Source organism: Mustela erminea, chromosome 19, assembly GCF_009829155.1.
Source record: "Mustela erminea isolate mMusErm1 chromosome 19, mMusErm1.Pri, whole genome shotgun sequence".
NCBI lineage: Eukaryota > Metazoa > Chordata > Mammalia > Carnivora > Mustelidae > Mustela > Mustela erminea.
The window spans coordinates 35160264-35182390 of record NC_045632.1 but is presented as its reverse complement, the minus strand read 5'-3'; the positions used below and the strand labels follow the sequence as shown (position 1 = coordinate 35182390).

The 22127-nt window shown below is 43.4% G+C and overlaps 1 protein-coding gene across 1 annotated transcript in view; it reads left to right on the top strand.

Moving 5' to 3' along the window:
* Positions 1-6960: 6960 nt before the first annotated feature.
* The window catches only part of CNOT1 (CCR4-NOT transcription complex subunit 1), a 111810-nt gene continuing 96643 nt past the window's right edge, over positions 6961-22127 (top strand). Inside the window, 1 exon segment of the mRNA XM_032325901.1 lies at positions 6961-7059. The gene's annotated coding sequence lies outside the window, so the exon portion shown is untranslated.

The following is a 22127-nucleotide window of genomic DNA, read 5'->3' as shown; positions in this document are numbered from 1 at the left end:
GCCCCGCATCGGGCTCTCTGCTCAGTGGGGAGCCTGCTTCCCTTCCTCTCTCTCTGCCTGCCTCTCTGCCTACTTGTGATCTCTTGTCTTTCAAATAAATAAATAAAATCTTTAAAAAAATAAAAAAAGATTTTATTTATTTATTTGACAGAGAGAGCCAGAGAGCACAAGCAGGGGGAGCTACAGAGGGAGAGAAAGAGAAATAAGCTCCCCACTGAGGAAGGAGCCTGATGCAAGACTTTTTCCCCGGCACCCTGGGATCATGACCTGAGCCAAAGGCAGATGCTCAACCAACTGAGCCACTCAGGTTGCCCTGAAAATTTTTTTAAAGATTTTATTTATATATTTTAGAGAGAGAAAGGGAGATGGAGGGGGGTGGGAGCTAGAGGGACAGGCAGGGAGAGAGAGAGAGAGAGAGAGAGAGAGAAGCAGACTCCCCACTGAGCAGAGAGCCCAGCAAAGGGCTGATCCCACAGCCCTGAGATCATGACCTGAGCCAAAATGAGGAGTCAGATACTTAACAGACCAAGCCACCCAGGTGCCCCCCAGCATTGAGATGTTTGACCCATTTGTTCTATAGGTAACATACAGCCTTCATTTGCTCACTGCTTTTTACCTGGTTTGTCTTTGCTCCTCCAAAGAGCGACTACAAATGACTGTAAAAGGCGGGGACCTTTTTTTTTTCTCAGATTCCTAAAACTCTATGCTGTATTTGGCAGAGATTAAATGTTTGATGGACTTACACCTTAATGAGGGAAATATGGTGTGCTGAAGAGGAGTTTGGAGGACTATCCTCGACTTAACGGCTCTTCTCCCATCTCCCATTCAGGATATGATGTGAGTTTAGGTCTCTAAGTTCCCTAAGATGATAGTAGAGATGAATGTTAGGTTAAAAATGTTAAGTCGAGGGGCGCCTGGGTGGCTCAGTGGGTTAAGCCGCTGCCTTCGGCTCGGGTCATGATCTCAGGGTCCTGGGATCGAGTCCCGCATCGGGCTCTCTGCTCAGCAGGGAGCCTGCTTCCCTCTCTCTCTCTCTGCCTGCCTCTCTGCCTACTTGTGATCTCTGTCTGTCAAATAAACAAATAAAATCTTAAAAAAAAAAAAGTTAAGTCGAGGGATGCCTGGGTGGCTCAGTTGGTTGGACGACTGCCTTCGGCTCAGGTCATGATCCTGGAGTCCTGGGATCGAGTCCCGCATCGGGCTCCCAGCTCTATGGGGAGTCTGCTTCTCCCTCTGACCTTCTCCTCGCTCATGCTCTCTCTCACTGTCTCTCTCTCAAATAAATAAATAAAATCTTAAAAAAAAATGTTAAGTCGAGGGAAGGGAGCAAAAAAAAAGAAAAAAAATGTTACGTTTAAGTTGGGTCTGAGATAGTTCCCTGAGAAGTCTTAATAATAAATGGACTAACTGCCAAAGGAGTGGTCCAGATGGGCAAAGGATGAAGAGTTTGGGCTCATGGTTCAGCTTCCAGGCAATCACTTCAAACAGCACGTCTCTAATCAGGGACGACACAGAAAATTAGAGCAGAGCCACAGATTCTGTCCAGCTCAGAATTCTGTCGGTGTCCTAAGTTGTATTCATCTGCCTAGAGCCCAGGCAGGCTTCTTAGACTTGCCCCAATTTGTTTGCAAGCATCTATTTAGATAATTCTAAAGAATCTGTGAACCAGAGGAGTGGATATGTGGCTTTTCCTTTTACTTCCTAGCTTCTTCCTTGTTTTCTCATGAAAAGAGACAGGGGGATAAATAAACTTAAATTAAATCAGAAACTCCTATACAGTCCTGGGACAAATTTCCTATTAAGAAGAGAATCTAATGATTTAAATGTAAACTCAACTGGAAAACACCAAACACACAGCAGTATTTTCAAAACCTGTACCACTTGCGTGCCTGGGTGGCTCAGTGGGTTAAGCCGCTGTTTTCGGCTCAGGTCATGATCTCAGGGTCCTGGGATCGAATACCGCATCGGGCTCTCTGCTCAGCAGGGACCCTGCTTCCCTTTCTCTCTCTCTGACTGCCTCTCTGTCTACTTGTGATCTCTTTGTCAAATAAATAAATAAATAAATAATCTTAAAAAAAAAAAAAACCTGTATCACTAACTCATAACACCTTGTCGGATGACATGTTGCTTTTTTTTTTTTTTTTTTTTTGGTTTGGAGAATATCTGGTTGCTAATGGGCCATTGAACGCTACGGCTAGGAGGCGACCTGGGCAGGGGTTTTTCTGAACTACAGCTGAGAGTATGGTGCCTGAGCCTGTGAGCCCTAAAGCCTGACAGTTTGGGTCCCAACTTTAGTTCTACCATTGACTAGGTATTTGACTTCAAGTAAGGGACTCAACCTATCAAAGCCTCCGTTTTATGATCTGCAAAATGGGGTAAATAACTCAGTCCCTACCTCACAGGGTCCTTATGTGTGGATGAGACAAAGCATGTAAAATTATACTGTTAGAACATATGGGGGGTGCCTCGGTGGCTCAGTGGGTTAAAGCGTCTGCCTTTGGCTCAGGTCATGATATCAGGGTCCTGGGATCGAGCCCCGCATCAAGCTCTCTGCTCAGCAGGGAGTCTGCTTCCTCCTCTCTCTCTCTCTCTCTCTCTCTGACTGCCTCTCTGCCTACTTGTGATCTCTGTCAAATAAATAAATAAATAAATAATATTAAAAAAAGAACATATGGGTTAATTGAAGAAATCTACACATGCATAAGAATTCCAGCACCCCACAGCAAGTCCTTGGCTTCCTAGGAGTCAACAGCTCACAACAACTCACGGGAGCCATGTAATGCTTGTCCAATACCCTCAGAGCAGAGAAGAAGAGGGGAAAAATGGTCCAGGGAGGGGAAGTGACCTTCCCAACGTTACACATAAAGTTAGGGGGACAGCCTGGTTTCGGACTCGGGTTTCAGAATTTCTCCATGAGCTTTTTGCAGTGTGCCTCCCTGGACATCCTCCCCTCAGGACAGAGCCACCAAAGTAATACCAAAGCCTGTGTACCTGGGGAGTTACAGCTTTGTTGCTAGGCAGTGGTGGTGGGCTGGAAGGAGATCAGAATTTAGGGTTAGGGTGTCAAGGAGTTGCTTCGGATAGGACGGAAAATCATAAGGTAGTCAAAACTATTGTGAATTGAATTTACTGAATCGCCTGATAAATAGGACTGAAAAACAGGAGCATGAAATAATAAGGCTTATATTTCTGCTTACCCTTCTTCCAAGCACCTCAAAATTAATAGAGTTCACAAAGATCTTAAAGTCTCAAAGTCCTTTGTCTTCTGGGTAAATTTACCTCTACCACCTGCAACCCAATTCAATAAGGTGTCATAAGGGTTTTGTTTCATAACAGGTAGGTTTCCTCCTCCAGGCTATTTTAGGAAACAATTTAAAGAGTTTGTAAAGTTCTTCCAGAGCCTGGGATGCACAATTAATTGGAGGGTGAAGGACTGAAAGAAGGCTGCGGAAGGAGGCCAGGTGAGTAATTAACAGCTGGCTGAAATATCCTGTTTCTAAATACGTTTGAACCCCTGGATACATAATTGCTGAGTTACATAAGGTGATTCAATCCTTTGTGAAGGTCTCTAGTAAAATAGTTTGTCTGGGCGTGATTTCCTACTATGTCTTTCAGTAAAATGAAAAAGGTACACCAGATGATCTCCATCACCTCTTACAGTTTGTGAACATTCTACCAGTCTCCTTGCTTTCTAGTAGGGACAGAAGCCACCCAGAATTCTTGACAACACACAGTTGAAGGACTTTGATCTTCTGTTGCATGAATCCTGCAGGTACCTGGCTAAGTCCTCATGACAGGTTAAATTCTAGGAGTGTTATTCATGTAATTTCAAGGGAGGGACTGGTAGTGGGTTTAAGAATGTCTTGGAACAGCCCCAGTATAAAGTAGCAAACTATTTTCCTAGCAAAAACAGGCCAAAGTGGGGAAAGGCAACTCAGTTTTATTTCAACTTATTTTATTTTATTTTTTTTAAAGATTTTATTTATTTATTTGACAGAGAGAAATCACAAGTAGTTGGAGAGGCAGGCAGAGAGAGAGAGAGAGAGGAGGAAGCAGGCTCCCTGCCGAGCAGAGAGCCCCATGTGGGACTCGATCCCAGGACCCTGAGATCATGACCTGAGCCGAAGGCAGCGGCCTAACCCACTGAGCCACCCAGGCGCCCTCAACTTATTTTAGGAGATCTCTGTTTGAGGGCTGAACTAGTTGTAGAATTATCAAGTTGACCTTAGATAGTTGACCTTGTGGGTCTCACGTTGTCTTTTTTTTTTTTTTAAAGAAAAATAATAAATTACACAAACAAAACACGAATACATCCTCTTTGTAAACAGTTCAAACAGTGTGGTAATATATAGAATAAAAAACAAAAGTTCCCTTTACCCTTCCCCATTCCACTGCCCTCCCCAGGGATAACCAGATAACCACTGGTGTCAGTTTAATTGGGATGTGTATCTTCCCAAGCCTTTCTTCTTCTTTTTTTTTAAGATTTTATTTTTAAGTCATCTCTATATCTAATGCAGGGCTCAAACTCACAACCCCAAGATTAACTCCAGCACCTGGAACCAGCCAGGTGCTCCTTTCTAAATTTTTTTTAAGCATTCAATAATATGTAAATAGGGACAAAGTTATTTTTTCCTACTCAAATGGTAACGTACTGATTATGCTATTTTTTTTCTATTGTTCACCTTTTTTTCACTTAGCAATAAATCTTGGAATCATGCCATATCAGTACATATAGATTTGCCTCATTTTTAAAAAAATATTTTTATTTATTTATTTGACAGAGAGAGAGAGATCACAAGTAGGCAGGGAGGGAGGCAGAGAGAGAAGGGGAAGCAGGCTCCCCGCTGAGCAGAGAGCCCTGTGCTGGGCTTGATCCCAGGACCCTGGGATCATGACCTGAGCTGAAGGCAGAGGCTTAACCCACTGAGCCACCCAGACGCCCCTATTTGCCTCATTCTTTTAAAAAACTTTATAGTATTCCATTATATGAATGTAGCATGCATTGATTTAACCGATTCCCTATTGTTTCCAATTTTGGGAGGCCCCCTACATGATGTGTCAGTGAATTTCTATACATTCCTATCTGTACAAATTTGCAATATTCACCTGTGGAATAAGTCCTAGACACGGAATTACTGGTCATTCAGTTTTGAGAAACTTGGCCCAAATGCTGCTATCCACAGAGGTTTTGGCAATTTTATATGGCAACATGGAATACAAAGGTGTATTCTTTAGCCTTGGTCGGTTTAAGGGGTCTTTCACTATTAACATTATAAAGTAAGTCTTCTTCTCTGTTTCCTCATATTTCAACATTCGTTTGTGTGTCTACCACACGGTAGGTGCTGTGTTAGGTGCTGAGAATATAGCTATAAATTAGACGAAAGCAATCCTTGCCCTTGCTGTATGTGGGGTCTCTGGGTCTCATACAGTTGCTTGAAAACAGAAGACACTGAGTAAATGTTTGCTGAAAGAGCTGGCCTCCAACCAAGGAAAGGCAGATGTCAAGAAGTATTTTTAGGACATTATGCGAAGTGAAATAAGCCGGTTACAAAAAGACAAATACGGCACGATTCCACCTATATGAGGTATCTGAAGTAGTCAAACTCTTAGAAAGTAGAATGATACTTGTCAGGGATTGGATGGAGGGAACTCGTAGTTGTTCAATGGGTATGAGTTTCTGTTTTACAAAATGAAAAAGTTCTAGAGATCAGTTGTCCAATACGCATATAGTTAATCTTACTGTACAGTAAATTTAATATAGTTAAGGTAAATTTTATGGTTTAAGTGTTTGGCCACCATTTAAAAAAAGAAGTATTTTTAGACACAAGAGGTAGTGAGACAGATGGCTGGGAGACAAGCTGAGTCTAGCCTAGGATGGGGTGATGAGGAGGGTAGGTTTTCTCCAAAACATAGAAAAAACCCAACCAGTCCACACTTCGTTCCCGGTTCTCCCACCTTTGTCTGGGAACAGGTGACCCTAAAATCTTACATTCTGCTCTTGATAAATCGTAGCAAAGTTATGTTTCTATGCTTTTTCTTCTGAGAGCCTCTCTGATAACCTGATAGGTATCCGTTCTGATACCGCTTACAGGGCGTAAGCCAAAAGAGAATCTTAGCTTCCTATCTTTCTGTAAGCGGTCGCTTCTTCAATAGGCAGAACTGGATAAGGAGAAAGTTCTGATCAAGTGAGGCAAACTGGGACCAAGTAGGAGACTACATTCCCCAGCATGCGCTGCTCTCTTAGGACGCAATGACGGAAGAAGACGCGATACTTTAGCGCCAGGAATGGGGCGCGGAATGAGGGACAACTACACATCCCAGAACGCAAAGCGCCCCCACTCTAGTTACAGTCCGGCTTGCTTTTGGGTAACTGGCGTTCGCGGCTAAAGGGACGCGGGGGCGGAAATGCAGCCCCGCTGTGTACGGGACTTGACACTGCCAAAGAGCAAGGAGAGGCGGGGAAAGTGCCTCAAGCCCACTCAAAGTAGCTCCCGCGCACGTTGGCGAGGGTTTATGGGCCCCCTCCCTTATTTATTGTTTCTCAGAGGCAATGCCAGGCCCCTATTGGTCGAAGACCTCGAGGGCAGGTGGGAAGTCTGTGAAGCCCCAAATCGAAGTTATCTGCGTCTCCCCATTGGTCTTCCTGTCGAGCGCAGGCGCGAGGGCTCCGTCTTCAATCCCCAGGGACGGGTGAGCGGCAATTGGCCAAAGCCCGCGAAGTAGGAGTCCGGATTGGTAGTTGCTAGCAGGAGCCTGGTTTCTTCCTTGACTTCTGCGAGTGAAAGTGTGTGATTGGTTTAAATCCGCGGGCACCTGGCGGTGATTGGGCGCGAGTCACGGGCTGGGTACGATCATTGGCTGATGCTCGGGCCATCCCTCCTCGGGCGGGCAGCGAATGATGAAATGGGAACGGGGAGGGGAAAGGCCGCGACGTGAGCGCGCGACCTCCGGCGCCATTTTGTAGAGAAACAAGCGGAGTTAACCGAAGAGGGGGTCGAGGAGAGCCGGAGTCGGGGACTCAGGAGTTTCCTGTGTCCAGCGCTGCCGGAACCGCCTGAGGTGAGGTGGGCCAGGGTCGGTGGCTGGGGCCGGCTGGCGGTGTCAGCTGCGGAACGCGAGCGCCGGTGGGCGAAGGAACGGGGGTGGTCCAGGGGCCATTGGGAGCGTTTCCCGGAGCTCCGGGGAGTGAGGGGCAGTCGGGACGGGGAAGTGGCGAGGCGGGAGAAGGCGGACTCTTCCCACGGCTCGCGGAGTCTTTGGGCTCTGAAGAGCAGAGGCCGGGACGAAGGCTTCACGGAGCTGAGGGCAGAGCGCGGGGTGGTCCCCCGGCCCGGGCCTGGAGGCTCTGAGGGCGGCGGTGGCGGCAGTTCGGGCGGCTGGGCCTCGCTTCGCGCGGGCTGCACCCTCCTCAGAGCCCACGAGCTCTTCAACTGCCCCTTTCTCTCTGGGCTTCCGGATGGGTGCAGTTGGCTTCGGCCCCCGAGGCCTAGTTCCAGAGGCGAGGGTCCGTGTTTGGAGTAGTTGCAGGCTCCTGGTTCTTTCTGGTCGACCTGGAGCTGGCAGTCCCCCTCCCTCTGCCCCCAGCACGTTGTCAAACCCCCGGTGTTTCGAGTATCCGCCGGTGGGAGGGGCGGGCGGGAGCCAGTACTTCCTCATTACTTCTTGCCACAGGTTTTGTTCCACTCGCGCGCCGGGGCGCTCAGACTTTTCTCCGAAGTCGGCCCTCACTCACTTGGGCCGGTGTCCGAGACGTAGTGGCGGTTTTGCTCTCCCACGGGAAGTGTCCCCTTAGAGAGCCGAACGTTTGTAGGCCTCGACGCTGGGGAAGGATTTCCTTCCTTCCTACAGGTCGTGTAGGGAGGCTGCTTAAGGCCAAACGAAACACTCTTATTCCATACCAGTCCCTCTTGCAGAATTCACCCAGCTGGCCTCACACAGATGACTACCCCCGTTAGGAGCACGATTTGCAGTAAAAAATAAAAAAAAGATGCCTGATAACCCGTGAGTTTGGAAATGCTGTGTTTAAAATAAACTTTGAGAAGTAAACTTTTACCCTGAAGCCACGCAATCAAACGCCACATTTCTTAGGACTCTAATAAAAAGTCTGCGTTCTTCCTGTAAGCTGAGTAATGATACTTAATTTTTCTCCTTATTTCTGTATAATTCTATTGCCTTGGGAGATTTATTTTAACAGCGAATAATTTGAGTAAATACACTTGAGTATTTTGCCGGGGGGGGGGGCGGGGAATTCTGGCCATTGCTTTCATGACAATCCGTTTGATAGGAATACGTAGGACCCCCCCCCCCCAAAAAAGGGAGGACAGGTCGAAAATTAGAAAGCAGGGCAAACACATGAACAAACCTGTTTATGTTGAGGTATTTGGGTATAATATTTTAGTAATCTGTGGCTCAGGTTGACATTCTCACCCTTCTAAAGCTGGGCAGAATAGTATTTTAGCTATTAATAAGATATATGGTAACAGTTTAAATTGTCTTGTTTTAGGACACTGCAGATTGTTACCTTGTCTAAGGAGAAAATGAGCTGATGATACATAAAGTTTTAGGCTTCTAGTTGTACTTTGAAATGGTAGCATGTTGATAAAACCTGTTGAGTTGAGAGGGTTGGTCCCTTTTCAACAAGTGTGGGTCCCAAGTCCTTCATTGGAAACTTAACTCTAGAATCAAGGCACAAAGACGTGACCATTAATAACTGAAAACATTTCCCTTTCTTGCCTAAGATTGTATGTAACCTTAGAAGGCAGAGTTTTGTGGCATGTGGTGGAACTGAACTGAAATGCATTTGGTTTCTAAACACTCAGATGGATTAGTTTTTGGCTTAGGTTTTGTTCTTTTTTCTTTTTCTTTCCTTTTTTAAATCTCTCTCTCTCTCTAGTTTCTGAGTTTCTGCTGGGCTTGTTTAAATCCCGGTCTGTTCAACATGGAATCTTGTCAGGCTAAGTACTGTGACATTCTTCTAACTTGGGGTTATGTCATTTAAAAACTACTGTGTGAAGGCAGGAGAGGAAATGCTCGCTATCTCTTCAAGACATTTCTTGAAGACTAATCGCATATTACTCTTGCATGTTGCTTTTTCTAAGCATGTTTTTGGTTAGATTCTGATAAGCAGTCATGAAAAGCTTTCTTTTTAACCAGCCTAAGGTGATGAACTTGAATTTTTATTTCATTCTACGAGGTAGCAAATCTTTTTGGCATTCAGTGCCATGGTAGGGAATTTATCCATAGTAATTCTAATTGAATGCTCACATGTTCTTTAAGATACTAATTTTGGTAAGATGTTGTTTAGCCTGCCATTTTGAAATGCTGTATTTTATGAACTTGGTATCCTTTATTAAAGTACAAAACTAACTTTCAAGTCATTTAAAAATATTAGCTGAGGCACTTCTTAAATGGCTCTGTGACCAAACTGAACTTCCTGCTGGGACCTTTCAAAATGGTATCCCACTGAGTCTTATTTTAAGACCTTATATATAGAAAAATCCTACAGTTTCTTTTCTGTTTGCTCACAATTTTAAGAAGCGTGTTTCAAAGCTAAAATGGGCTCAAAACCTTTATGCAATAGTTTAATGTACTTTTCACTCTTAAATTTCTAAGAATGTAGTAAAGCAAATAAAATAGTTTATTGAAAAGCCCGTTTAAGGGACCCCTGGGTGGCTCAGTGGGTCAGTGTCTGCCTTCCATTCAGGTCATCACGTCCCATATCAGGCTCTTTGCTCAGTGGGGACCCTGCTTTTCCCTCCGCCCGCCATTCTTCCTGCTTGTGTGCTCTCCCTTTTTCTCCCTCTCCCCCTCTGACAAATAAATAAAATCGGGGGGGGGGGGAAGCACCTTTAAGAACTCAGTAATTAGAGGTGTAGACTTAATCTGAAACCCTGTGTTGAGATTTGAAGGAAATGCAGCGTCTTTGGAAGTGTAGATTTAAGAAATGCATTTCTGTGTTTAATGTTGGAAAGCTCAGCATAAATCTCCAGGATGAAATGTTTCGGTTAATTTTGTTAACAGTTGTTAGGAGGAAATTCGTAAAATGTTGACTGAGATGTTAAACTGTCTGCAGAAGTGTGTGTGTGTGTGTGTGTGTGTGTGTGTGTTGTGCTAATTATATAAAATATAAAAGGGAGTGAAGGCGTATTTTGAAAACCTCATCTTACTGTTCTTAATCCTCATCAAGAGCTCAGCATTTTCCATTTCAGATAGTTTTAAAGTTTGTCACCTTGGATTTATAACTCAGTTTTGAAATGCAATGTTAGTTTTAAATTTTTAGACTAATCATAAGAACAGTTAACCCTTCGTTTCAGACCCTGTCTTTCCTTTATCTATCCTCAACTTGGGCTTGAACTCATGATGCCAAGATCAAGAGCCCTGTGCTCTATTTACTGAGCCAACCTGCCCACCCCCCCAGCTTGCCTTTTTTTGCAGTAGCTATATTTCTTTTCTTGCTTTTTTTCTTTTGAAAGAGCTTATTTATTTTAGAGAGAGTGCATGAGTGAGCAGGGGGAGGGGGCACAGAGAGGGAGAGAATCCCAAGCAGACTTGGGGCTTAATCCCAGACCCAGAGGTCGTGACCTGTCCTGAACTGAAATCAAGAGTTGGCACTCAACTGACTGAGCCACCCAGTCAGCACCCCTTTGCAGTAGCTTACTAATCTTCAGTATCTTTCCCTCATGATTTGTTTGTTTTTTAAATTACATACATAATATGTAAATGCATTCCAAATGTAAATAATTCCAGGAATATAGTTAACTCTTTACTGCCGAATTGCCTCCTAAATCACTGGTTTGAAAACAGTGATCCTCTGCTCAGAAGTCCTTCACATCCCATGCTGGGTGCTCTGTAAGTGTTGATCCCTCCCTACCTGTGGCATCATTTTGGTCTTTTTTTTTTTTTTAAAGATTTTATTTATTTATTTGAGGGAAAATGAGTGAGAGAGAGCATGAGAGAGGAGAAGGTCAGAGGGAGAAGCGGACTCCCCAAGGAGCTGGGAGCCCGATGCGGGATTTGATCCTGGAAGTCCAGGATCAGACCTGAGCCGAAGGCAGTTGCTCAACCAACTGAGCCACCCAGGCGCCCATCATATTACTGTCTTACGCTATAGTCACAAGACTGTTTGTGGTTCCTAATACATCTTTGCCTCTTCTATATGTAATGTCATTGTGTCTACCAAAACACCTGTCATTCAAACTTGTATGTGTCTAGGGGCACCTGGGTGGCTCAGTGGGTTAAGCCTCTGCCTTCGGCTCAGGTCATGATCCCAGGGTCCTGGGATGGAGCCCCGCATTGGACTCTCTGCTCGGCGGGGAGCCTGCTTCCTCCTCTCTCTCTGCCTGCCTCTCTGACTACTTGTGATCTCTCTCTGTCAAATAAATAAATAAAATCTTAAAAAAAAAAAACTTGTATGTGTCTATATACATCTCTGCCCTGATTTTCCTATACCTCTTGGGCAGTTTCACTTACCTATAGCATATACTGTTTTGCCTTATAAGTTTTCTGCCTCATAGTGGGTAATCCCCCCACCCCACCCCCAAACATGTTACTGCCCTGAATTGTAATTGAGTGATGCTTCATTTTTACACTTGGGTAGATTTATAGTGTTTTTCTTGGGACCGTATACTTCTAATTCTGTTGATATCTTTTAGATGGTTAAACTTTAAAAGCTAGCCGTATGGAATTATGGTATCATCCTTTAGGAAAGTGAAGCCAAGGAAGGTAAGGTGACTTTCTTAGTTTAAGGTCAGGCAGACCAGGTTTTCCTGCTCTACCCTAATGTTCATTCTGTCTTTCCACATTCCGCTTGAGTTCAGTACAAGGGAAAGAATGATGTATGAATTCATCAAAAAAGAGCATAGGGTCACCTGGGTGGCAAGGTCGGTTAAGTGTCCAGTTCTTTCTTTCTTTTTTTTTTTTTAAAGATTTATTTATTTGAGAGAACTTGTCAGAGCAAGGGAAGGGGAAGCCGACTTTGCTAAGTGCACAGCTCAGTGAGGGGCTTGATCTCATGACCCTGAGATCATGACCTGAGCCGAAATCAAGAGTTGGATGTTAAACCAACTGAGCCACCCAGGTGCTCCAGGCGGCTGACTCTTGACCTCAGCTCAGGTCTTGATCTCAGGGTTGTGAATTCAAGCTCTCCTTTAAAAAAAAAAAAAAAAAAAAAGAGCATAGTCTTCGTGGTTAACCATTTGTTTTTTGAGAGTATCATTGTATAATTAAAATCTCTGGGGCGCCTGGGTGGCTCAGTGGGTTAAGCCGCTGCCTTCGGCTCAGGTCATGATCCCAGGGTTCTGGGATCGAGTCCCGCATCGGGCTCTCTGCTCAGCAGGGAGCCTGCTTCCTCCTTTCTCTCTCTGCCTGTCTCTCTGCCTACTTGCGATCTCTCTCTGTCAAATGAATAATAAAAAATCTTTTTTTTTTTTAAGATTTTATTTATTTATTTGACAGAGAGAAATCACAAGTAGACGGAGAGGCAGGCAGAGAGAGAGAGAGAGGGAAGCAGGCTCCCTGCTGAGCAGAGAGCCCGATGCGGGACTCGATCCCAGGACCCTGAGATCATGACCTGAGCCGATGGCAGCGGCTTAACCCACTGAGCCACCCAGGCGCCCTGAATAATAAAATATCTTAAAAAAAAAAAAAAATCTCTGGAGTCTTTAGTACATCATGACTATCTCTATTAATAATAATTCTACAGAATTAAACTGTTTCTTAGGTAATTACCTAGGGAGATTTTTTTTTTCTTTGCTCCTAATCTGTGTTTCCCCCCATTTTATTGACATAATTGACTCACAGCACTCACTGTATAAGTTTCATATGCATAGTGTAACAGCTTGACCTAGATATATTGTGAGATACTGCCAATATTTATTTGGATGAGATTTTCTTTTTTTTTGGAAGAGATTTTCTTAGTTGTGACCAAAGCAAATACAGATTTTTTTTTTTCCTCAGCAGTTTTTTTGTAGGACAAGACAAAAAGATTTGAACGTTTCTTCTTTTCAGTGTGAAAATGTAAAACTCATAACTTACACAAAGGTGGTCTTTCCTGTTACAGTTACTGTGAGTGGTCATATTTAACTCAGTGTAAATTAACTTGCACTTCCTTTAAGATCTCTTTAAGTATAGGGAGGGATTTAGGTTTTAATGAATAAGTTTTTTCTTGGTATAGTTGCATATGTATATAATATATATATACTTAATATGTATATATTTAACCTATCTATATTCTTTTTTTTTTTTAAGATTTTATTTATTTATTTGTCAGAGATAGAGGGAGAGAGAGCGAGTGAGCACAGGCAGACAGAGAGGCAGGCAGAGGGAGAAGCAGGCTCCCCGCCCGAGCAAGGAGCCCGATGTGGGACTCGATCCCAGGACCCTGGGATCATGACCTGAGCCGAAGGCAGCTGCTCAACCAACTGAGCCACCCAGGCGTCCCTAACCTATCTATAGTCTTAAGATTTATTTATTTGAGAGAGTGAGACTATGTGTAAGTGTGTAAGGAGGGGGACAGAGGGAGAGAAACAATCCCACATGGACTCCTGAGCAGAGAGCCTAGCTCCAGCCCAATCCACCCATGAGACCACAACCTGAGCCAAAACAAGCAGTTGGATACCCAACCAACTGAGCTACCCAGGCACCTTGGTGTAGTGATATTTTAAAAGTAGCTCAAAGTCGGGGCACCTGGTGGCTCATTGGGTTGAGCCTCTGCCTTCGACTCAGGTCATGATCTCAGGGTTCTGGGATGGAGCCTTGCATTGGGCGCTCTGCTCAGCAGGGAGCCTGCTCCCCCCTCTCTCTCTGCCTGCCTTTCTGCCTACTTGTGATCTCTGCCAAATAAATGAATAAAATCTTAAAAAGATAGCTCAAAGAAGGGTACTTTTAGTAGTCAAGTATATTGACTTACGTAGCTTTATAATTTTGTAATTACTATTACAAAATATTACTATAATTTTGTAATTACAGATGCTTCTGAATATTCAGTTGATTCCACAGCAGGAACTTGATTGTTTCCTGATTTTGGAGTAGACATACTTCTTGGTTCACTTTCTCAGTTTTTAAAAAATAGGGGTTTATTGGGGTTTTCGATAGGCTCAGTCTGTAGAGCATGGGTCTCTAGGTCTCTGGGTCATGAGTTCAAGCCCCACGCTGGCTATAGAGCTTACTTAAAAAAACAAATGAAGGGCGCCTGGGTGGCTCAGTGGGTTAAGCCGCTGCCTTCGGCTCAGGTCATGATCTCAGGGTCCTGGGATCGAGTCCCGCATCGGGCTCTCTGCTCAGCAGGGAGCCTGCTTCCCTCTCTCTCTCTCTATGCCTGCCTCTCTGACTACTTGTGATTTCTCTCTGTCAAATAAATAAATAAAATCTTTAAAAAAAAAAAAAAAAACAAATGAAAAAGATAGGGATTTATTTGCTAACTATGTCATACTGTGCTCGTGTATGGAATGGATCAAGTCTTGTAAAATTCTGGAAAGTATAAAAGACTATTAAATGTTCTAAAGGGTTACTATTAAGATTCTGTTGAGTCTGGTAAAACTGCTTATTCAAAGTAGCATGGTTAGGAAGCAGTTCAGCTCTTGCTCCATTTGTTATTCCCTCATTTCAAACCTGTTTACTACTTGTTGACCATTATACCTTTGAATATTTCCTTAACTCTTGTCAGGTGGGTTCCCAAAAAAATGTTTTATACTAGGCTTTTCTAAGCTCAGTAATACATAATTCTGGGATGTTCATGATTGGATTATTCCCACTTGTTTGTGTTCTTTAGTTTGGGTAATAGTTACCATGTGTATACCCACAGTTATGGCATGAATATATTTTTCTTTTTAAAAAGATTTTATTTATTTGGCAGACAGAGATCACAAGTAGGCAGAGAGGCAGGCAGAGAGAGCAGAAAGCAGGCTTCCTGCAGAGCAGAGAGCCCGATGTGGGACTCGATCCCAGGACCCTGGGATCATGACCTGAGCTGAAGGCAGAGGCTTTAACTCACTGAGCCACCCACGCGCCCCATGGCATGAATATCTCAAGACTATTGCCCTTCCCTTGGGTGACTGGCTGGTTCAGTTGGTAGAGTCTGTGGTTCTTGATCTTGGGGTCATGAGTTTGAGCCCCACATTGGGTGTAGAGATTACTTAAAAATATATACATTAAAAAAGGAAACAAATAGTGTTTAAAAAAAAAAGGGAGACACCTTGCTGGCTTAGTTGGTAGAGGTTTCAAATTTTCTTTAAAAAATTTTTTTTTATTTGAGAGAGATGGAGCAGGAGCTAGAAGGAGAGGGAGAAGCAGACTCCCGCTGAGGAGAGAGCAAAGCCAGATGCAGGGCTCTATCCTGGGACCATGACCCAAGCATAAGGCAGATGATTAGCCGACTGAGCCACCCAGGCACCCCGACCTTGCAAATCTTGATCTTGGGGTTGTAGATTTGAGCCCCATGTTGGGTATAGAGATTGGTTAAAAATAAAGTCTTGGGGGGACACTTGAGTGGCTTGGTTGGTTGGGCATCTGTCTTGGTCATGACCAATCCCCACGTTGGGCTCCCTGCATAGTGGGAGGCCTCCTTTTCCCTCTTCCATTCCCCCTGCTTGTGTTCCCTCTTTCAGTCTCTCTCTCTCTCTGTCGAATAAATAAATAAAATCTTTTTAAAAAAATATGGGGAGCTTGGGTGGTTAAGTCAGTTAAGTGACCCACTCTTGATTTCACGTCAGGTTTGTGAGATCAAGCCCTGCATCCAGGCTCTGAGCTTTGATGGAGTCTGCTTAAGATTCCCTCTCTCCCTTCCCCCACACCTCTGCCTCTCTCTCTAAATAAATAATAATGAAAATAAAATCTTAAATACTCCTCTTCCCTTTTCAAACAGGCAAACATGCCAGAGATTGTAGGCATTGAGGTTATCTGTCCAAATGTAAAATGTAGAAATTATATGAAAATATTTAGTCTTGCCCAGTCACTAAGCCTTATGGCAACCACAAAACATTGGTACGATACCTTAATATACTAACTTATATTTGTATAAAACTTTGTAGAGGTCTTCTGTGTGTGGGTTTCAGTGACTAATTCTCTCATAATGTGCTATTATTATCTACCTTGCTTCTACCCTTGGTCCCCTGTAGTTTGTTTTCAGTTCATCATCTAAAGTGATTCTTCCGTTTTGAAAATCCTATCTTGTCATCCTGTTGAAAACCACCTGTTGATTCTCCATTTGTCTTTAGTAAAAGCCAGAGTCCTTCATTACTTACAGGATTTAACTCTGCCCTATACCTCCTCACATATTCTGCCTTCTCCCCAACTTACTCTCTCTGCCTCCTGTCCCCCCACCCCTGTTGGTTTCCTTCAAGTACCCTTGGCCTCCTTGCTTTTTGCCTTACACATGCCATGCACTCTCTTAGGAAGCCTTTGCACCAACTGACCAATCCTTCTACCTAGAACATTTTTTCTCTGATCTGTGTGCATGGCTAAACCCCCCCGGTCATCGGGGAGCCTGCTTCTCTCCCTCTGATGTGTTCTGTGCTTGTGCTCTGTCAGATGAATAAAGAAAATCTTTTCTTTTCTTTAAAAGATTTTATTTATTTATTTATTTGTCAGAGAAAGAGAGGGAACACAAGCAGTGGCAGAGGAGGATGCAGGCTTCCCACACAGTGGGGATCCCGATGCGTGGCTCTATCCCAGTACCCTTGGATCATGACCTGAGCTGAAGGCAGACGTGTAATGAATGACTGAGCTACCCAGGCGCCCCTAAATAAATAAAATCTTAAAAAAAAAAAAAAAAAAAGACTTCTTTTTCAGTAAGGCTCTCTCTGGCCACCACACTAATTGCAGCCCTTCAGTCTCCCTATTTGGTTCCCTTTACCTTGCTGTTTTCTTGTCTGTAGTATTTAGCATCTCCTAACATGTTTCTCATATATATATATATATATATTTTTTTTTTTAAATTTATTTTTATTAGAGAGAGGTCACATGTAGGCAGAGAGGAAAACAGAGAGAGCGGGAAAAGCAGGCCTCCCGCTGAGCAGAGAGACCGATGTGGGGCCCGATCCCAGGACCCCGAGATCATGACCCAAGCCGAAGGCAGAGGCTTAACCCACTGAGCCACCCAGGCGCCCCTCATATATATTTTTAAAAGATTTTATTTATTTATTTGACAGAGCAAGAGAGGGAACACAAGCAGGGGAGTGGGAGAGGGAGAAGCAGGCCTCCCGCTGAGCAGGGAGCCTGATGTGGGGCTCGACCCCAGAATCCTGGGATCATGACCCGAGCCAAAGGCAGATGCTTAACGACTGAGCCACCCAGGTGCCCCTCATGTACTTTTTAATATTTCATTTTTAAAAAAGATTTTACTTATTTATTTGAGAGAGCAGAAGTAGGGGGATCAGCAGAGGGAGAGGGAGAAGCGTACTCCCCTCTGAGCAGGGAGCCTGATTTGGGGCTGATCCCAGGACTCTGGGACCATGACCCAAGCCTAAGGCAGATGCTCAACCAATTAAGCCACCTAGGTGGCTCTTTTCATTTTTTAATTTCTCCTCCCATTTCGGGGTCAAACTCACAATCCTGAGATCAAGAGACATGCTCTACTGACTGAGCCAGCCAGGTTCCCCCCTTTCATTATTTCTTGAGATTATTATTTCTCACCTCCAGTGGAAATGCAGTAATTTATGAATGTCTGTTCACCCATATGTTTCAAATACCTGACACATGTAAGTACTCAATAAATATTTGACTGGGTTAATAACGTATAATAAAGTTACATAAACTGTTTTCTGTGATAAGTTGTGGTAGCCACTTAATATAAGTCGTATAATTTCTTACTGTCTGATGAATTTAAGTTGTGCTTGGCTTTGTGTTAACTTTGTGGAGAGCCAGACTTGAGGTGCTCACATCTGGGGCTTACCCTATAGAAAATAGATGCAACGCCATTTTCTTAGCAAGGGCACTATTGGTGTTTGGGCAGGATAGTTCTTTGTTTGTGGCGGTGTCCATCTTTGGTTATTTCATCTCTAATTCTCATTAAGTGCCAGTGTCTCTCCCACTCCTACAAATTTCGGAATGCTTTTGGAGATTACATTGCCTTCTAGTTTATTCCAGTAAATAACCTCTTGAGGAAGATTTCTTTTCATCGTTCTTTTATTTACTTTAGAGTCAATTATTTTTGGTGTAAATTACAAATTTCTTAAAATTGAATTTTGCAGTGTCCCAAATGAGAAAACTGCATGAAGAGAAGGAATAGTGTATTTCACTGATTCTAAAACATTGTCAACATTTTAATGACTCTGAAATTGGATGTATCATAATCTTTTTTTAAAAAATTTTTATTTATTTATTTGACAGAGAGCACAAGCAGGTGGAGTAGCAGGGAGAGGGAGAAGCAGGCTCCCTGCTGAACAAGGAGCCTGACGCGGGGCTCAGTCCCAGGACCATCAAGACCTGAGCTGAAGGCAGTCACATAATATGCCCACCCATATTTGGGCACCCCAGTGTTTCATGTTAGAAAAGTATTACCAAGTAAACTTTCTTAGTGACACATAAGTAGAGATGCTTCTGTAGTTAAAGACTAATCAATCTTGGGGCGCCTGGGTGGCCCAGTTGGTTAAGCATCCGGTTCTTGATCTCCGCTCAGGTCTTGATCTCTCCAGGTTGTGAGCTCAAGCTCTGTGTTGGGCTCCATGCTGGGTATGGGAATGGGCATGGGCACGGGCACAGAGCCTACTTAAAACAAAAACAAGACAAAGACTAACCTGAAATGAGATTATGGAAAATTATCTCTATTTCATGGGTGACGAAGATGAAAGAAGTTTCCCAAACTTTGGCTACATTTTGCTTGCTGTTATATCTAGTCAAATTGTATTTTAGGGAACTAGAAATTGATACAGTAATGGATTTATCAGGGTTCTGGAATGTTTTCAGTGCTCTCAAAGCCGGTTGGCAGTGATGGTGAGGAAGAGCTGTGGAATAAACCCAAGACATGTATGTCTCTGGGAGCCAATGTAAGGGATAATACGCAGGAAACAATAGTGAGAGTGTGATTAAATTTTATAGTGCATCATAGATACTAAAGAGGAAGAGAGATAGATTAGTAGATTATCCTGTAGATGATCTGAAGTGGTTTGGGAGATTTTGGAGGGGCTAGGGCTTGAGCTAGGCCCTGGTCTTATTACCTCATGCATTGTCCACTTACGGAGGATTCTTAGCCTGACTCCTGGTAACCACTAACTTCCCTCTCTTGAAAGTTATTAATGATCACTTAGTTGCTAATTCCAGTAATTTATAATTCCCATATACTTTTTGTACACTGCCAACTATACCTTTATTTATTTATTTTTTAAGATTTTATTTATTTATTTGACAGAGAGAGACACAACGAGAGCGGGAACACAAGAAGGGGGAGTGGGAGAGGGAGAAGCAGGCTTCTCGCTGAGCAGAGAGCCTGACGCGGGCCTCCATCCTAGGACCCTGGGATCATGACCTGAGCTGAAGGCAGATGCTTAACGATTGAGCCACCCAGGTCCCCCTATACCTTTATTTTTAAAAATATTTTTATTTTTGAGAGAGAGCAAACACACATGTGCATGCGGGTTGAGCGGGGAGAGGCTGCAGGAAAGGGTGAGAGAGAATCTCAAAAAGACTCCCTGCTTATTCACCTTGACATCCTTTGTTGTTTAATTCTTTAGAATCTTAATAATTTTTTTTTATCCTGAGAGATTAAACAGTAGACTTGTTAAGAAAACAAAAGTGAAAATGTAAACAAAATTTTAAAATAAAGTTAAAAAAAATAAAAAAACAACTCTGCTTAGTGGAAAGCTCATCACAGGACTTGAGATCATGACCTGAGGTAAAATCAAGAGTCAGATGTGTAACTAACTGAGCCACTCAGGTGCCTCTGACAACTATACCTTTGTAAAATCTCTCCCCCATGGTTTTCATAGCGTATGGATGTATTAATTATTGGTTGTGGCATAGCAAAGTACCCCCAAATTCAGCCATTTAAAACTTGTTCTTTATTTCACAGACACAGTTGGCTGATTGCTTTTGACTCAGTGTCTTTCACAAAGTTGCAGTGCAGGTATCCACAGGCAGTAGTCAGCCCAAGGCTGAAGGGTGGAGAGTTCTTATAAACTCACTCACCTGGCAGTTGGCAGGCTTCAAATCCTTGCTGGCTGTTGGTTGGCAGACATCTGTTGCTTGTCACATGTGCCTTCTCCATAGGGTTACTCACAGAATGGCAACTTGCTTTTCTTGGAGCACAGGCTCAGAGAGTTAAACAAGGTAGAAGTCAGTCTTTTTGTAGTTGAATCTTTGAAAGGACTATTTTCTTCTTTTGAAACCACTCTTAAGTAAGGTCCATCCCACTTGTAAGGGGAGGGGATTACATAAGGATAGACCTTATCTATCCTTATGCAGGGATTGTTGGGGTTATTTTAGAGGCTGCCTGCCACAGTGGACATTTGTCAAAGATTCGTCCTTGGAACTCTTTTTAGGGAATGTTATCTGTTCATAGGTTTTACTTATTGCCACTAAGTCGAGGAGGACTCTGCTTGGCTTCTGATAATATGCAGTCCAAGTTTCTTCTGCCTGTCTAGCTACTCTGCATTTCCCTTCTTGAGTTTATCTTTTTTCTTTTCTTTTTAAAAAAAATTTTATTTAGTTTTTTATTCATGAGAGACAGACAGGCAGAGGGGAGAAGCAGGTTCCAGGAAGCCTGTTGCAAGACTCAATCCCAGGACCCTGAAATCATCACTTGAGCCAAAGGCAGACACTTGAGATGCCTGAGTGGCTCAGTCAGTTGAGTTCCTCTTTTCCAGCCACCTTTAAAATGCTAAGCTTTTTTAGGATTCTTTTTTTTTTTTTTTTTCTTAAAGATTTTATTTATTTATTTGACAAAGAGAGATCACGAGTAGGCAGAGAGGCAGGCAGAGAGAGAGAGGAGGAAGCAGGCTCCTGCTAAGCAGAGAGCCCGATGTGGGACTCGATCCCAGGACCCTGAGATCATGACCTGAGCCGAAGGCAGCGGCTTAACCCACTGAGCCACCCAGGCGCCCTTTTTTAGGATTCTAAAACCCTTATTTTCTTTATATACTTCTCCTTTGCTGTTTCTTTTTTATTTTATTTTTTTACTTATTTGGGAGAGAGACAGAGACCGAGAGGAGAGCACAAGCAGGGGGAGAGGCAGAGAGAGAGGAAGAAGCAGACTCCCGACTGAGCTGAGAGCCTGACATGGGGCTGGATCCCAGGACTAGAGATCATGACCTGAGCCGAAGGCAGACACATGTCTCTTTCAAATGTTGATAACTCCCAAATCTTTTATTTGCAGCTCACCCTTGCTGTGCTGCAGGCTGAAATTCTCAACCAACTGGTGGGTTTCATTTGTATGTGTCACTCCAGATATGTCCGAAATAGAATTCCTTTTTCTTTCTTGCCATGTAAACTTTCTCTTCTCAGTTTTATGTCAGAAGTAAGTGGAACCCAGATGCTTAGTGGAAATGTTTTTGACTTTTCTTTTGGTTCACCTTTCTTGCTTATTCAGTTTCAGAATCCTTGCAGATCCCTGCTGAATGCATTCACTTCTCTTCCCTTCTAATATGTATATTTTAAAATATTTTATTTATTTGAAAGAGAGCCCGAGCAGGGGTTGGGGCAAAGGGAGAGGAAGAGAGAATCTTAAGCAGGTTCCATGCTCAGCGGGGAAGCCCAGCATGGAGCTTGATCTCAGGACTCTGAGATCATGACATGAGCTGAAATCAAGAGTCGGAGGCTTAACTGGCTAAGCCATCCAGGTGTCTAGCTTCTAAAATTTTTTTTACCTGATCCTGTCCTTTGTTAGTAGGCAAAGTGGGTTCTGTTGTATCAAACAACCCCAAGATATCAGTGGTTTAACAGAGTAGATATTTCTATTCAGATAACTTTCATTGAGAATGTTCATTAGGTTACCTTTCTTGTGGTAATTCAGGAACCCAGGCTCCTTCCATCTTAGGCACTGCTTTTCTCTAGAGGAGGGTCCAGAGTAGGTTTTATGGACAAGGTCTGGAAGTGGCTGGTATCATTTTTTGGCTTGCATTTCGTTGGCTAGAACTCGGGGTTTCTTGGCCACACCTATGCAAGAGAGGCTGAGAAATGAAATCTAGCAATTTAGCCAG